Source organism: Pteropus alecto, unplaced genomic scaffold (genome assembly GCF_000325575.1).
Source record: "Pteropus alecto unplaced genomic scaffold, ASM32557v1 scaffold57, whole genome shotgun sequence".
Lineage (NCBI taxonomy): Eukaryota > Metazoa > Chordata > Mammalia > Chiroptera > Pteropodidae > Pteropus > Pteropus alecto.
The window spans coordinates 9,094,996-9,109,487 of record NW_006442508.1 but is presented as its reverse complement, the minus strand read 5'-3'; positions in this window follow the sequence as shown (position 1 = coordinate 9,109,487).

Below are 14,492 nucleotides of genomic sequence, written 5' to 3'. Positions count from 1 at the left end.
GCCAAGAAAAACTCCAACATTTAATGAAAAACTCCAACATTTACCCAAAGAAGGATCTGCCTAAAAAAGGAGACTTGTATTACACAAACCAGAGAAGAGAATGTCTTGAGAGCAATCAGCAATGTTAAACACTACTGACCTGTCAAATAATAAAAAGATTAGAAATTATCTTCTGTACTTACCAATATGGAATGGAGGGCACAGGAATTCCTAAGGAGAACAGCGGGAGGCACACTGAGGTGGGCCTGGAATATCAAAAGGTGATGTTTATTTTTAATGCAGTAGGCACCAGGGAATCGCTAAAGGTTTTTGAGCAGGGGTGTATGATCATAGCTGTAACTAAGAGATGTTAACTGAGAGCAGCACAAACTGAAAGGAGGAAGGTAGTTGAGAGACTGTTGCAATAATCAGGTCAAGAAGAAAGAGGGCCTGAACTAGGGTGCTTGAAGTAAAGCTAAAAAATAAGAAATAGAGGTTACATCAGTCAGTGATCTTTCAGTTGCAAGTAGAGACAACAACTCAGTTTGGCTTACATAATAACAGGAATTTATTAGTCTAATCAGTGAAAACTCCAGAGGCAAAGTCCGCTTCAGGCAAGGCTGTCTCCAGCAGCTCAAACGATGTTTCCAAAGTCCCTTTTTTTTTTTTTTTTTACATATATATATATATCTCTTATCTGCTTTCTATGGTTTGGCTTCACTCTTAAGCTCCAATTTGTGGCCCTATGGCAACACTATAATTTCCTCTCTTTAGAGAAAAATGACTTCTGCAATTCCAGATTTCACATCATGGAGGCCACGCTTCTCCACATCAGAAGTCCAGCAAACACCTCCTTATTGGCTTTGGTTGTGCCGCGCTTCACCCCAAAACCAATACAAGTGGCTATGGGACAAAAGCCAATCAGAGGCCACCCCTGGAACTTGGAGTAAGGTTATTCCCACCCAAATCACATGACTGGAGGAAAGAAATTTTAGAGTAAGTATAGAGGGAAAGCAGAAGATAGATGCCAAAGAGGTTACCAATAAATGATCATCACAAACATGAAACATCTTTGATTGCTTTATCCTTTGAAATCGAGTGTCAAGATCTATCAGTTCAATCTGCTAATGGAGTTAATACAGTCCAATTAATTCGGTTGCAGTAAAACTACTCTAAGATTAATTAGCCAGGAAGCAAGTAGAATTAATTTACAAATTAATTAATTGAATATTTTAAAAGAACATAGTATGTGGAACCGGCTGTTGAAACAAAAACGATTCACTTATAAGGATGGGTTTCAACAAAGAGATTAGCCTCATTTGTAATTATATTAAAAAATATGTTGAAATTATTAAAAATAGTTTATGTTCTTCAGTAAGATAACCATATTCCTATATCTATTCAGTGTGTTTTTCCTGTTTCATTTATTTAGAGCCTCCAACCTGCATATGGAGATCTACATGTAAATCCCACCATCTTCTCTTTTGAACTATATTATACCTGCAATTATACCCGCTGCCCTATAGCTCAAGGAGATAAATAAACAGTAGCCAGAAGTTCCAAGTCCTTTAATAACTTATACTACCCAGTGTCGGTCATTGAGAAATCAAAACCCTCTTACTACAGGCAAAAGGCTAAGAACTTACTATATAGACAACCCTGCTGATCTTGGCTGGCTGTCACGTGGGGAGTTGGTTGGCTGCAAGCTGCTCTAGGAGATAATTGGGCTTTCCTCCATGGGAGTCTCTCATCCTCCAGCAGGCTAGCCCAGGCTTATATACATGGCTGTGGCAGGGGTCCGCAAGAGAGAATGAAAGTGTACAAAGCCTCTGGAAGTTTAGACTTAGAACTGGCATGCTGTCCCTTATCATGCATTCTATTGGTCAAAGCAAGTCACAAGTTCAGTCCTGATTCAAAGGATGGAGAAAAAGACTCCATCTCTTGGTGCAAGTTGCTGCAATACTACATTGCAAGGGGTGTGGATACAGAGACTATTAGCTGGGTCCAATCAGCTTATCTGGGCTGCAGGATTTAAAGGTTCATATTGTGGAGTGTTTAAAATGTAGTAAAGAGCAAACAAACACCTTGGGTGATGGTGGTGGCAGTGGCAGTGGTAGTATCCATTCAGGTTTTGCGCCTGTCTATAAAAATGTAGAACATGTACCCACTTTGAAGAGTTTGATCTTTAAAAAGTTACAATAAAGCAAAGAAATCTAAAAACAGACTAAGCCTTTGAGAAGTACACTTTTATAAACCATCTACATTCTTATTGATATTTTTTTAAACAGTTTGGCAAATTGAATATTGCATTTTTATGGAAACTGCTATACTTGTTTATAATTTGGTAAAGAGATTATTACATCTTTTTAGAGAAAGGAACAGGTGCATGCTTACCTTCTTCTCATTGTAAATAGTTCCAGATGGTGACTATTCATTCCAGAAGCTTCTTAAGAAACATCTGTTCACAATATTTATATCTGACTTTATTATATTTCCCAAAAATTGCATTTTAAATACAGTTCCCCTTAAATTAAAAAAAACATTCATTTTTTCCTATTCATAAGAAGTCTTTGCATTAGTTTACTCTCACTTCATGCACAAACTCTACATTATTATATCACAAACAAAGCGAGATTTAAATGGTAACTTTGTGAAAGGGAAAGCAAGAGGAATACATGGAGTCTTTTTTATAATACTCTAATATTGTCATGCACAAATTAATTATTTCTCGATTAAGAGAGTCAAATTGGTTTTAGTTTTCTCTTTCAATTGCTATATATCTGAGTTTTGCAACCTATTTTAAATATTCTCAGGGGGGAAAAAAGAAGGTTGTGCTGGGATATTGATAGTGAAGCTGATCATTCCTCTAGTTGTGTGAAAAGCTTTTATGACAAAATGCATTCTCCCAAAACAAAATACATAATGATTATAAATGCAGCAAAATTGCACACTATGAAAAGGCAAGATGCAATGAGAGAGAAAAAAAAGAAACCCTTTTCAACATTTAAACAATAGTGTACTGAAACTCTGTGTACTCTGTAATAAACAGCTTTTCTAAGGATTCATAAGAATTCTAACTTGTGATATGATGAAGATAACCAAAGAAGTGGACAGTAGAAGTAGTACTTGGTCCAATCAATCTTTAGAATAAGACAATGCTGGGTTGGTTGAGTATCCAACCTATACTTGGCAGATCTCCTGGTTCCCCTCTGCTTGCCATTCCCTCATCACTTATTATTCTTAATGAAAAGGTTTATGTTGTGGGTAATGTCAATATTAGTTCTCTTAGCTTCCCCAGCATTCATTTACTCTTCTTGGAGTGATGATGTCCCTCACTTTTCTTTGGAAATATTACTCTTCCTCCATTACTCTCAGTCCCTGTAGCTGAGATGGGTGGGGCTGACCACATTCTCAGCTCCTGTGTTGACCATTAACTAAGACCGGCCTGTCAGAGCATCCCTACATCTCTGCAACCCCATCTCCACAGTCACTGTGACTGATTGAAGGATGGACTCCACCCAATTAGATCGACTCTGAGCCAACCTCACCATTTTTGCTGCAGGGACTAAGCAACAGATACTTTCTATGCTGCTGAATGCAAACTGTAAAGATTAGCCTGACCTCTCTGCTGGGTTTCACCTTTCCAACAGGGGTCTGCTTGATGGCAAGGTCAACATGGGGAAAAGTCTTTCCAAGAGATGGACTTGACTCTGGTTAAATCATTGAGACCTGAAATCCAGCTGTGCTTGAACTATTGAGTTATAAGCCAATGCATTTCTCCATTTCACTAAAGGATAATTTTAGTTAGATTTTCTGATCTTTGCAACTAAAAGGATCCAGACCAAGGGAAAGAAATGGGAGGGCAAACTGCATACCCCAATGAGAAAGCACATTTCTCTTTGCCTATCCAAATCTCAATAGAGTAGAGACAAACATAGTGCCTTTGACACCACTATATTCCTCATACTCTACACATTATTTTCTAGAAATTTGGTACATATATAGGTATGGTTTAACAGCAAGGCAGAGTGAAAGGCAGCCATGTAGTATTCAGTAAAGGTCTAGGTAGCTGGCTACTAAGGGCAAGGTGCAAGAACAAAATCAGACAAAGCAAGGCCAGGCATCCCCTGCAGCATCTTTACCTGTCAGCCAGCAATTCTGCCCCTTCTGAACAGAGGATTTTCCTCCACTGAGTAGGATGGGTGCTCTCCTGGGACCCAGACTGGTTGTTAATGGCTCATTTTTCTGTGTGCGACAAGACACAAAGCAAAGAATGTTTTAGAACCAAAGAATCATTAGGTGTCCCACCAAAACCAGAAGGGAGAAAGTCACATGTATCAATTGTGATGTCACATTTTCTCTTGTGAGGTGAACATGTTGTAAAGAACAAAACAGAAAAGAAAATAAAGAAAAAAAATCATGATATCGACTATTACAACTTAACAAAAGCTTCACGATCATTCTATTTCACCTCTTTTTCTTGATGGTTGAGGAACTAGGGCTGGAGCAGTGGGTGGCATGCCCAAGTAGTTGGTGAGCCAGGACTCCAGAACTCAACTGATTATGGTTTCTGCTACACTCAGCTTTCTCCTTATTTTTACAGACACAAAGTACCAGAAAACCATACCCTAATGATATAAGAGTGGAGAATGGTCTAGTGTTATACATAAGTTAAAGGGTTAAAAAACTTGTTTATGTTGACAAGTTTTGTCCTATGTCGGGCAAAACAAGCTTTCACCTTTCCTTTAATTCTTCAGAGCTAACGATCCCCAGAAGGAAAATCTGGGCTTTCCTAGAGATCTCTATAGCTTCATTTGTTCCTCTAGGAAATGTTGTCAGGTCACTGACCTCTTAGTGTCCATTTCTTCTTCTCTTAAAAAATAGAAAGCCTCTTGATCTAAGTGCATACTTTCCTCCCTGCCTCACGGGGCTGACAGTGAGCTTGGCTACAGCTCCTAGAAAAAATACCTCCTACAATACAAAATGTTATTAAATGCGTGTGTCCACAGGAAAAAAAGACCATTTTTATTTGCTTGTAATAGAGGGTCTCAGGTAATAAGCATTTTAGGAATTAAAAACATTTATTGCAAGAAATAGTCTCCTTTTAAATAGGTCTAGATTAATGAGTATTGCCACTTTTAACCCTAACAAAAATTTTCTAACTTAATTTCTGCTTCATTAGGTTACATAAGTTTAATTAACCAAAACAAATTTAAAGCCTGAAAATATTTTAGTTCCCAAACGAAATTAATGAATTAATGAACAAATAAATAGATAATGTGGGGAGGGGCTTCCAAAAGTAAATGTATCCAAAATATACAAAAAGCTCTTAAAACTCTACAATATTTATTTACTATCAAAAGACTTAGAATATCAAGACATTTGAAAAATATTACCCGCTGTCTTTTTTTCCAGTGCAAAGTAGAGTTCTTCTCTTTCTCTTCCAACTATTTTATTGTGTTTGAAAGTATTATATATCTAACTCATTCTATTTACCAAAGATGCCATATATATTTTTAGAACAGCATTTTATGACCACACTTGAAAATGAGGATGAAAATTTGGAGGGAAAAATAGCAGCCCTTTGCTTCAAAACACATTAACAAAGGAAAATATCTCTTGTCAGATAAAGAGATTAAGAGAGATAAGAAAGACCAGGAACTGGGACATAATGGAGAAGAAAAGAGACAAAAGAGAACAAGACAGAAAGGGTATAGAAAAAGCATCTCAGTATCTTTCATTTATCTCATAAATACATGCTGAGCCAGACCCCCAGATTAAAACTCTTTACCATTCTAGAAGTTCGACCTTGAGTAAGACATTTGTAAAACGAGATAATAATCTTACCCACCTCTAGAAAGCAGTGAGAACTAAATGAAAAGAGTTTATAACAGTATCTGACATGGGGGAAAATACTAAATAAGTATCTGTTAAATTAATGAGTGAATGAACAAATAAATAGATAATGTGAGGAGGGACTTCCAAAAGTAAACAGAGCCAAAATATACAAAAATACTTTTAAAACTTAACAATAAGAAAACAAACAACCTGATTGAAAAATAGGCCAAATACCTCTACAGATACTTCACCAAAGAAAATATAGTGATGGCAAATAAGCACATGAAAATATTCTTCACATCATATGTCATTAGGGAAACTCAAATTGAAACAACAGCAAGATATCACTGCACACCTATTAGAATGGCTAAAATCCAGAACACCAACAACACCAATTGCTGGTGAAGATGCGGAGCGATAGGAACTCTCATTCATTGTTGGTGGGAATGCATAATGATTCAGCCACTTTGGAAGACTGGTGCTTTTTTACAAGACTTTACATACTCTTACCATATTATCCAGCAATTGTGCTCCTTAATATTCATTCAGAATTGAAAACATATGTCCACATAAAAACCTGTACACAGATATCTATAACAACTTTATTCATAATTGCAAAAACTTGAAAGCAATCAAGATGTCCCTCAGTAGGTGAATTGATAAATAAACCATGGTACATTCTGACAATGGAATATTACTTAGCACTAAAAAGAAATGAGCTATCAAACAATGAAAAGACATGGTGAAAACAAATGCATATAACTAAGTGAAAGAAGCTAATCTGAAAAAATTGCATACTGTATGATTTAAACTATGAAAAAGGGCCCGGTCAGGACCCCCAGAGTAGAGGCTTCACAGAATCCTGGGCTTCACTCTTCCTTGCCGTACAGCTTAACAATAGATTGTTCCCAGCGGCTTGGAACGTCCCCTACCAATAGAAAGTTGCTCTGAAACTTATGATTAATGCCCGTATTCTTACTGATCACAATCCTTCTGGTCTAGCATTCTTTCCAGATTACTCTCATCTTTGTTCCTGGGTTGCTAACGCCACTGGAGGACCACGTTGCCAGAGGAACATGAAGCACAGCAGACCCCCTGGAACCGTCACATGGCCTCTGGAATAATGCCCAGACTTTCTCTTAAATGCCCTAAGCTGGACTGAGAAAGTAAGTTTCTGAAGGTGTTAACCTGCTGCTTTCTCAGATCACCGGTGCTCTAACAATAAACGCTTACTTTAAATATCCCAACTCCTGTGTCAGTCTACTGCCAGAGCGGCACAGGCAGTAAGAGCCCCTGACTCGGTTGCCCTCAAGTTTCAGCCATATGACATTCTAAAAAATGTGAAACTATAGAGACAGTAAAAAGATCAGTGGTTGCCAGGGATTAGGGGAGAGGGAGGGATGAATAGATGGAGCACTGAGGATTTTCAGGAGAGTGAAACTACTCATCATGATACTATATAATGGTGAGGAAATTAATAATAGAGGAGGCTATGCATGTGTGGGGGCAGGGAGTATTTGGGGAATCTCTGTACCTTCCACTCAATTTTGTTGTGAACCTAAAACTACTTTAAAAAATAAAGTCTATGTTTTTCTGTATTGTTTGTTTGTTTTTTAAGTAAATGAATGAAGACCTAGGACAATCTAAAATTGATTCTGGACTAATGGGAGTTTGTTAGGTGGGATGGAAAAAGAAGTAATTGATCAGGTGAGCTGGGCCATTAAAATGTTCTGGAGTCCTTCCGGAAACTGCGTTAAAGTCCTAGCAGGTCTTACTGCTTTAATGTCGCCCTTTCTAATCCATTTTCTAGTAGGCAGTCTCATCATCTTTAAAACATAAATCAGACAATGTCGCTTCAATGAAATCCTACACTTAGGTAAAATTCCTATCTATGTGGTATGGTACATGAGTTCCCCAACAAAAGGCTGCAAACTGGTGCTTGTCATAATGAGTTCACAGATGAGCTTAACTTGCTCAGTTTTTAAAAATTCTTTCTAAATTAGTGGCCAAATTTTGATAATTGGGAAATTTTATATAAAAATCTGGGCTTATGGTGTCTCTTGAAGCTATGTAATACAAGTATTTTTAATCTGCATTTTATAGGTTAGGAAACTGAGGCATGGAACTTGCAATATACATGAGGTCACAGCATTAGTAAGAGATCAAATTAGGACTTGAACCAGGCAATCTGGTATCTTTGTACTGTTTAAATACCGTGTCACGCCCTCCCTTAGGTGAGGTTTGTGATCTCTTGCTCCTCTCTCTACCTGCTCCTCCACCCCAGGGCGGTCACACACACTGCTCTGTTACCCTGGGGCACTCTTCCCTCTACTCGAAGGGTGCCTGTCTCCTTCTCATCTTTCCATCACCTTAAATGTCACCTCATTAGAAAGCCCTTCTCTGAGCAAACTCAGAGGATCCTTTTTCATTTTTCTATATCACTGGGATCTGTGTTCCCTTCATTGGATGTATCACAGTTTCTAATTTATTCTTGTCTGTGACTTTGTTTTGTCTGTATCTTCCACTAGATTATCAACTTCATTAAGGTAAACCACCTTTTGTGTGATTTGTCCTGAGCCCCTCGCATAGGCCCTCCACAAGTGATTATTGAAGGAAAGAAGGAAGGAAGGAAGGAAGAAATGAACAGCCTCACATTTAATTGAACTCACAGGTGAGGAACATCCATAGGCACAGCTTTAATGAGCTGGGATAGCATCCCAGTAGGGGCAGATTTTCTCTCAGGGACAACAAAAGGTTTTTCCTTCTTTAACCCATGAAATCAGCCATACTGAGCAGGCTTTGGGTATGGGCCTCATATGAGAAGTGAGGATAGGTCTTTATAAGTTTCCCACTCCCATCAAAAATGACATGATCTCTCAATTTTTAACCATGCTTTCTCTTAAGAAATGAGTATCACCTGAGTGCTATCACCTGTGTGTTCTAAGTCACTCTTCCTCCATCAATAATCCAGTCTTCTGGAATGTAACCCAGACTTTTCCCCACCCCTAGAGCACTGTCTTGAGGGAAGGGAAGTTATATGTATTCATCAAAAAGTGGAATTGTGGCCCTTCCGATCAAGATGGTATAGTGGGTAAACACTGTGCTTGCCTTCTCTCACAACCACATCAAAATTACAATTAAACTACAGAACAACCATCATAAGGAGTTGCCTGAGGTCTGGCTGAACAGAAGTCCGACAACTGGGCACATACAGAGGAGCACCCCCACCCCGACTGGCAGGAGGGGCAAAGTCACAAAAGAGACTGGTCCCACACACGTATGCCAGTTGAGAATTGGAAAGGATATCTCAGCTACAGAGGTCCCCATGGAGGAGCAAGCGTTCCAGTCCCACACCGGGCTTCCCAGCCTAGGGTTCCAGTGCCAAGAAGAGAAGTCCCCACAACCTCTGGCTGTGAAAACTAGTGGAGATTGTGGCTCAGCGAGACGGAGGGCAGCTGGAACTCCTCTTAAAGGGCCCAAATACGAACTTACTCACTCATGGACTCACTCGCTCTGAGCTCCAGTGCTGAAGCAGCAGCTCGAAAGGCATCAGGGACATATAGGGAGGAACTGAATTGTTGTCTGGCTTCAGGGCAAGGACTGGAGGAGCAGCTTTCTCTCAGGCAGAGGTGCTGGCAGAAGCCATTGTTTCTTTGTTGAGCCTTCCCCATCCAGCTTGCAGACGCAGGCAGCTGCCCTATATGAGTCTCCATCAATCTGGCTAACACTGGTCACCCTAACCTGGTGATTCCCTGAGACCCTACCCCTCCCAACGTACAAGCCCACCAAAGCTGCCTCCAGTGGATTTTCTATACAAATGGCCTGTCTTGGCTCATGCTGCAAACTTTCATAAAATCTCTCAAAGTTCACAAACCTCAAACAAGCAGCATCTGGCCTTGGCATGCCCCATATTTCTTGTTGAGAAGCCCCAAGCCTGGCACTAATTGCAACCCACCTCGGTTTGCAGCTTGGCTTCTCAAAGCACCTCTAAGCCTAGCACGGGTGGCAGTCATCTCTGGATTGCATGGTGACTCTCATCAGGTGGCCCTATGCAATGCATGGGCTGCAACTTGGCCTGCAGCAGGGTGCCTTCTAGGAGGCTTTGGGGTTGATATCCCTCATGGCCAGCTTCTGACTGAGCTGGAATGCTACCCTGGGCTGCATCTGAGAATGACACACCCAAAGGGCATACTGGGCAGGTACCAGAGCCCCACTAAAGCCAATCCTGCTCCATAGGGGTCATCTCCTCACCAGCCAGTCCTTATGCCCAATCAGCCCGAGGGTCAGTCCCTACTAGTGACATGCAAACAGCAACCAAGTCTCAACTACAACAGAAGGGCACATACAAACCATACAAGGGACACATCTGGAGCACCTGTCTCATATGACCAGGGAAGACTGCATCACTGGGCCCCACAAGATACCTACTACATAAGGCCCCTCTCCTAAGACTGGGAGACAGAGCAGCCCTACCTAATATATAGAAACAAGTACAGGAAGGCAGCCAAAATAAGGAGACAAAAAAAAAAAGTGTCCAAAGTGAAAGAACAGAACAAAGCTTCAGAAAAAAAAGAAACTAAACAAAATGGAGACAAGCAATCTACCAGATGTAGAATTCAAAACACTGGTTATAAGAATGCTCAGTGAACTTAAGGGAAGAGTAGATGAACTCAGTGAGAACTTTAACAAGAGAGAGAAAACATAAAAAAAAAAAAACAGTCAGAAATGAAGAATATGATAACTAAAATGAAGAATATATTAGAGGGAGTCAACAGTAGATTAGATGAAGTAGAGGATCAAAACAGCAATTTAGAAGAGAAGATAGCAGAAAACATCCAACCAGAACAGCAACAAGAAAAAGAGTACCAAAAAATGAGGACAGTTTAAGAGGCCTCTGAGACAACATCAAGCCTACCAACATTGGCATCATAGGGGTACCAGAAGAAGAAGAGAGAACAAGGAATTGAAAACCCGTTTGAAGAAATAATGACAGAAAACTTTCCAATTCCAGTGAAGAAAATAGACATACAAGTACAAGAAGCAAGAATAGTCCCAAACAAGATGAACTCAAACAGGCCCACACCAAGACACATCATAATTAAAATGCCAAGGTTTAAAGACAAAGAGAGAATCTTAAAAGCAGTAAGAGAAAAGCAATTAGTTACCTACAAGGGAGCTCCCATAAGACTGTCAGCTGCTTTCTCCACAGAAACTTTGCAGGCCAGAAGAGATTGATGTGAAATAGTCAAAGTGATGAAAGGCGAGGACCTACACTATTCTACCTAGCAAAGCTATCATTTAGAATCGAAGGACAGATAAAGAGCTTCCCAGACAAGAAAAAGCTGAAGGAGTTCATCAACACCAAACCAGTAGTACAAGAAATGTTAAGGGACTTCTTTAAGAGGAGAAGAAAAAAGATCAAAAATATGAATAATAAAATGACGATAACTACATATCTATCAAATATTACTCCAAATGTAGATGGATCAAATGTGCCAATCAAAAGATAGAGTGGCTGAATGGATAAAAAAAACAAGACCCATACATACACTGCCTACAAGTGACTCACTTCAAATCGAATGATACACACAGACTGGGGATGAGGGGTTGGAAAAAAATATTTCATGAAATGGAATTTTTTAAAAAAGGCTGGGGTAGTAATACTCATATTAGATAAAACAGACTTTAAAATTAAGGTTATAACATGAGACAAAGAAGGACCCAGTAGTCCCATTTTGGGGTATTTATCTGAACAAATTCAAAACACTACTTCAAAGGGACATCTGAATCCATATGTCCATTGCTGCATTGTTTTCAATCGCCAAGATATGGAGGTAACCTGGTGTCCATCAATGGATGAATGGATAAAGAAGAGGTGGTACATATATACAATGGAATGTTACTCGGCCATTAAAAACAAGAATGAAATCTTGCCATCTGCAACAACATGGATGGATCTAGAGGGTATTGTGCTGAGTGGAGTAAGTCAGACAGAGAAAGATAAATGCCATATGATTTCACTTACAAGCAGAATCTAAAGAACAAAATAAACAAACAAAACAGAAAAAGCTCATAGATACAGAGAACATTTGGTGGTTGCCAGATAGGACGGGTGTTGGGGGTTAGGTTAAAAAAAAGGGAAAGGATTTAAAAGTACAGATTGGTAGTTACAAAATAGTCTTGGGGATGTAAAGCACAGCATAAGGAATATAGTCAAAGATATTGAAATAACTATGAATGGTGTCAGCTGGATACTAGATTTATTGGGTAATCACTTCGTAAGTTATATAAATGTCTAATCGCTATGTTGTACACCTGAAACTAATATAATATTGTATGGCAACTGTAATCGAAAATTGTTTTTAATTATTAAAAAAAAATTTGGACCACATTGGAGACTGAGAACTTGTCAATGGACTGAACAAAGCTAACAGATAAATTTTGTTAGGGCTGCACTATGCTTTAAAATAATTTTGAATTATTTGCCAACATGAAATATTGTGAAATTTTACAAATGCATCTACATATCAGGATTCTTTTAGAAAGAGAAGGAGGAGGAGGAGGAGAAGATCCAACAAGCTGGACCCACATCTTTGCATGGTGTTCATAGGATAGAGTCGATCTGTGGCTCCTCCTGTTCTCCAGATCACGATAGTCACTATCTGAATGACTTCATGTGTCAAATTACCTGTCTGACTCCTCTGAAATAAGAAACCGATGACTAGACTGGAAAGCATAGAGATTTCATTATTTTGTGGTGCTTAGATTCCAAATCCCTGCTGGAGGGAAGGACCTGATCATGCTTACGACATCTGATACCAGGGGTAAACTGAATTTACACTAATTAAAATAGAAACCCTAAATTCCGATTAGACCGAAGAGATCAGCCCCCGCAACATAGCTTCCTGATAGAGAAAAGTTAAATCTCTTTTCTTGGGGTAAATATTAATGATAAGCAAACACACATACAATGTCTAAAATAAGAAATGACAAGATATGTGGAAAAGTGGGAAAATATGACCCAGGGAAACCTAGATGTAGAATTAGCAGACGAAAATTTTAAAATAACTGTTACAAATATGTCAAAGAATTTAGATAAAAAGATGGACAACATGAGCAAAGAGATGGAGAATTTCAGCAGAAAAATGGAAACTTGAAAACAAGAACTCGAAAAAATTATAATATCTGAAATGAAGAATTCATTGGATGAGCTTAATAGCACATAGATATCACAGAGGAAAAAAATAGTGAACCTAAAATAGGTCAATAGAAAGTATCCAAACTGAAGAAAGAATATTATAGTTAAGAAGAAAAAAAGAAATGGAACAAAGAGTCAGAGATCTATAGGATGATACTAAGTAATCTATCATAAACATAGCTGGAATATAGGAACAGAGGAACAGACTGGGGCAAAAGAAATGTTTGAAGAGATGATGGCCAAGAATTTTCCAAAATTTATTAAAGAAATCAACCCATATATCCAAGACCCCCAGTAAACACTAAGCTAGTTAAACAATTATATACATAAAAAATAAAATAAAACAAAACTTATTCCTAGAGACATCTTAAAAATAGCCAGTTTGGGGGGAAAGAACAATTATGTTTAGGAGGACAAAAATAAAAATGTTGGTTAAATTCTAATCAGAAAAAAATATGTAAGTCTGAAAATAATAGAATGACATTTGGAAGGAGAAAAATCTATCCAGCTAGAATTCCATACCCTGTGAAAATATCCTTTAAAAATGAAAGTAGAATGAAAACAGAAACAGAATTTGTCCCTCAAAGACTTGTACTACAGAGAAACACTAAAGGAAGTTTTTTAGGCTTAAGGAAAATTACTCCAAATGGAGGCCTGGATCTGCAGGAACACTTTAAAGCAATCAAAAAGTACACAGATGTGAACAAATATCAAAAACTCATTTTTAAAATTTTCTTTTGAAGACTATTGACTGTTTAAAGCAAATGTAATGGCAATGTATTATAATGGATGAGACAAAACATATGATAACAATAGCACATTAGCAGAAGGGTAATAAATGGAACTACGCTGTAGTAAGTTTTTTATATTACTTTTAAAATGGTACAATGAGGGTAAGTTAAAATGCATATTGCAATTTTTAGACTAGTAAACACTAAACAAATACCAAGAGGTATTACTAGAAAGCCAATAGGCATACTAAAAATACTTAGTTAATTTTATTAAAAAGTCAGGGAAAAAAGAACAGAAAAACAAAAAACAGAATAGATTTTTTAAAATAGCAACCATTGAACCTACCATATCAGTAGCTAATTTAATATAAATGGATAACATTCTAATAGTAATTATTGGACTAGATTTTAACAAAAACTAGACTCAACTATATACTGTTTATAAGAAACACATTGCAAGCATTAGAACATAGATTGAAAGAAAAAAGAATGAAAAAATATCCTATGAAAACACTAGTAAGTTATAATTAAGAACAAAATTTATAGTATATGGAAAATTATATAAAATTTAGTATATAAAATTTATAGTACACAGTAATGCAGAACTGTCAGGAGCCAAATGTCATATAAGGATAGAGAGAGTAAATTATACAAACCTTAGTGGTGAGTCCAATTTTAAAAGAAATAAAATATACATGTATCCATTAGAAAATTTTGGATATAGTAAAGAAAATATGCTTCAAACT